This window comes from Mytilus edulis, chromosome 6, assembly GCF_963676685.1.
Source record: "Mytilus edulis chromosome 6, xbMytEdul2.2, whole genome shotgun sequence".
NCBI classification, from domain to species: domain Eukaryota; kingdom Metazoa; phylum Mollusca; class Bivalvia; order Mytilida; family Mytilidae; genus Mytilus; species Mytilus edulis.
This window is the reverse complement of record NC_092349.1, coordinates 12,003,640-12,008,305: the sequence shown is the minus strand read 5'-3', so window position 1 is coordinate 12,008,305 and position 4,666 is coordinate 12,003,640.

Below are 4,666 nucleotides of genomic sequence, written 5' to 3'. Positions count from 1 at the left end.
TAACGACACTATTGCTGCATTCTTTGACAATAAGGTATATTTAACAAGACAGTATTATCAATGTGTTATCGTGATATCAACATATGTTAGCAATGTTAGATACCTGAAAACATGATTTTGTACAAGTTCACTTTCGGCATCTCTGGGCGGCAAAGCAGATCAAATTCCTGATTATTTTTTACTACAGCATTCTGATTTTTATTAATTGCTACATATTACCACTTTTTAAATCAATTTTTGTTTATATTATCAACAAATGAGACATTGTAAGAGTTTACTTAACATGATCACTAGTTCAAGTTGTCGTTCTTAGTGTATAGTTTGTTCCAAAAACAGTGTTTGTTTCTGGTACAGTTTGTCAGTTGTTTATTAACAATAAATTTGTCTCAACTAAAAAACATGTTAGCTTCAGTGTGTGTGGTTTTTTTTAATTAGTAATTGTTTCTAAAAAGTAAAATCACAAAAATACTGAACTTAGAGGAAGATCAATTGGGAAAGTCCATAATCACATGGCAAAATCAAATAACAAAACGCATCAAAAACGAATGGACAAGAACTGTCATATTCCTGACTTGGTACAGGCATTTTCAAATGTAGAAAATGGTGGATTAAACCTGGTTCTATAGCGCTAACCCTCTCACTTTTGTAATGACAGTCTCATCAATTTCCGATATTTTTACATTGATGCGTTAAATAAACAGACACAATAAATATAATAGTCAAAATATGGGTACATCAGTCATCATCGTTTAACAATTTTAAAAGGAACAATTTAACAGAACACAAAAACATCTACTATCTACGACACATTTATTGAGTGTCTGACGTCAGAAAATTTTATACGTCACATAAATTTGTCGTTCAATGTGCGTACAAACAATTTTTAAATTTTCATTGGAATGTTAGCATACAGGGTTAAAAAATCAAAAGTATGTAAGAATAAATTTAAGAAATAGACCGAGATTTAAACTAGTCCAAAAGTTATATATAGAATTTATAAGAATCCAAAAATAGTTAATACCACTACGCGATTGAATGATTTGGCAGATAGGATTATAGGTAATTGTTATGTCCCCTTGTTGCTTGTTTCTATATTTAACGATTTACATGATACTTCTTCAGTACATATTTGGTAAATTGAATAGATATTGCTTTTTTGAATTCATTTGTTAAACATGTTAAAGATATTTATTTATGTTCTAAAGTTTAGCACTGTTTAGTATTTGCAATTGTTGCTATAAATAATTTATGACCTTCGTTGAGAGACTTTATCATTTTATATAACATGTATCAGTGGTTTGGAATTATATTATTTATAACCTTTGTTGAGAGACTTAATCATTTTATATAAGTGGTTTGGAATTTAATATTAAATAAAATTATTGAACTGCACTAAAATCTCCTATGACATGTATGAGGTTAGTGCATTGTACTTATTGAATAAATTATACATTTATATTGTTTTCATTGTTTTTTTTGGTTTTTCTTTTATTTAGATGGCGCTTTTATATTAAGCGACCATCGTGTTCTTATATATCACTTCACAAACTAGAACAAGCTGTGGTCTGCATCCCCTGCAGAATTGCTCCTGCTACATACACGACCCCACCCCCTTTTTCGTTTATGGCTATCAGTGAAATATGTTTATTTTTTTAACACATTTTGTTTTAACTCGTATGCATATTTTTACTGTCAACAAACTATATGGCCTCAACGCACACAAGAACAAAATATCTTTTCACAAATTTGTTGTCAAAATAATAAAAATGTACTCTTTCAATAAATATTCTTGCAAAAAATTCAGTCACTTTAAAAAAATTCTATAGCATAAATTTGAAAAAGAATCAGACTTTTCATACACTCAATTTTTGAATGTTTCAATGTCTGAAATTGTTTTACCTATTTATTTGATGGAGCCCTTATTACCCTATAATGAATCTTTAAAAAAAAATCCACAAATATCACATAGCAAATCAATGTTTAGGTTTTTTTTCTATTAAAGTTTACTTTGCAGTACGAAGTGAGGAGCTAATTATAAAACATGGGTAAGCAAAATAAATACCTAGAAGTTGTTTTAAAAAATAGACTATTGTTGATGAGATACTCCTCATGTAACAAGATTGATCTCTCCTGTGATTAAAACACATTGAGATTGAGACTATTGTCTCCCTTTGATAACAGCCAGTACCAAAAGCACAATTATTTCTTATGTGATTTTTTTTATTGGTTAACAAAAGTTAAATAAAAGAAAAAGGATAATACTTTCAATTTCGACGTCTCACAAAAGCATTTTTACCTGTAATTATAATTTTACATTAAAAACCCAAATTTAGATGAAAAGGCTACAATGTTGTGTATGTTTGGATTTACCTCCCTTACATTTCTTTTAAATTATGTATAAAAGAAATGTTGTATTGTCTTCTTTATCTTTAGATATAACTATTAAAGGAACATTATTTTTAGCCATGATTATGTTGATCATTTTCTATTTTAAGACTTATATGATGTATTTAAATTGGTAATTATGGTTGCAAACTCCATTGGAAATTTGAATTGAGATTATGACCATATTTTGAGGGAAAGAATTTTTTTTGGGAAAAAGGGGAGGGGGGTAAAAAAGAAATTGAAGAGGTGGCGATTTTTTCTCATTTTTGTTTCAGGGAGGGGGGATCAATATGCAACAGCATAATGTATTGCACAAATGCAAAAAAAAGGGGGGTAATTTTTTTTTTGGGGGGGGGGGGTCAATTTGCAACAGCATAGTGTATTGCACAAAAGCAAAAAATGGAATATAAATTCAAATCATATGACCAATTCTTAGTTCTTTGACTACAGTTATTCTGTGTCAAAAACCTATTATATGTGTCAAATATTTAATTACAATCCAAATTCAGACCTGTATCAAGGGCGAATATTGTGTCCATTTTTGCCCCAACTGTTCAGGGTTAGACCTCTGTGGTAATATCCAGCTGTGCTCAGCGAAGCATTTTATCATATATTATTCATATGCAATTTATTTTCGTTTATAAACATTTTTCATATGATAGTTCTATATGTTGTCTTGACATAATGATTATTAAATGATGTGATCATTAGTGGAGAAATATTTTTCACATATTTTTAATATTTTTTTTTCAATTAGAAAATAAATAGTTGAAAATTTTTTTTTTTCATCTCTACTTCCTTTAAATGTTTAACCTTTTTTTTTTTATTATACTCTAACTGTTAGAGTATAATAAAAACAAAGTTAAGCATTTAAAGGAAGTAGAGATGAAAAAAAATAATTTTAGAGTCTAACATCAACCACACTTCAAAAACCTACTGTGTGAGGGCTGTATAGCAAGTCAAGGTCCTTAAAAAAAAAAACATAAATAATTAAGTCCTTGCAATAATGTATAAAGCTGTACAAATATATTAAACACACTAAACATTTTGTAACTCATGAATTTAATATAATAACAGCTCCCTTTTGATTTTTATAAATTTTAGATTTTACGTTTCCGAGTTGTAAGATTTTATTCATAACAACATGAACAAAAAGGGGTGATTTTCAAGTTTTTGGACAATATCCTTAAAGTGCTTAGAGCAGTTTTCATTAAACTTTAATGACTGATTAATATCTATTAAGAAAACCTCCCTTTAGTTTTTATATAAATTTCTGATATATAACATTGAGAAGTTATTGAACTTTATTTGTTTATAGTCTGACAACAGATTTACTAAGTATTGTGCAACAGCACAGTCATGAAAGTGTATTGCACAACAGCAAGAAATCTTTAATTGAATATAAATTCAATTCATACATTGTCATATAAGCAATTTCAAGTTCTTTGACTACATTTATTCAGAAACCTATAATATGTCAAATATTTAATTACAATCCAAATTCAGACCTGTATCAAGCTTGGATATTGTGTCCATTTTTGCCCCAACTGTTCAGGGTTGCACCTCTGCGGGCTTTTCCAGCTGCCCTCAGCGAAGCAGTTTATTGTATATATATTAACCATGTTAACTTGAAGATGAAATTGAGAAAGGAAATGGGGAATGTGTCAAAGCGACAACAACCCAACCATAGAGCAGACAACAGCCGAAGGCCACCAATGGGTCTTCAATGTAACGAGAAACTCCCACACCCTGAGGCGTCCTTCAGCTGGCCCCTTAAAAAATATGTATACTAGTACAGTGATAATGAATGTCATACTAAACTTCGAATTATACACAAGAAACTAAAATTAAAAATCATACAAGACTAACAAAGGCCAGAGGCTCCTGACTTGGGACAGGCGCAAAATTGCGGCGGGGTTAATGTTTATGAGATCTCAACCCTCCCCCTATACCTCTAGCCAATGTAGAAAAGTAAACGCATAACAATATGCACATTAAAATTCAGTTCAAGAGAAGTCCGAGTCCGATGTCAGAAGATGTAACAAAATAAAATAAATAAAATGACAATAATACATAAATAACAACAGACTACTAGCGGTTAACTGCAGACTACGCGAATGAATTTTATTTTTACAGGACATTCGGTCTGGTAAGCATCCTAGCTTTACCAGACCGAATGAAATTTTACCAGACCAATTTTTTTTTACATCTAATTGTATATTATCCGACAAAAAACAACAAACAAATGACTTTGTTGTGCCCTAGTCCTCCCCAAAATGCA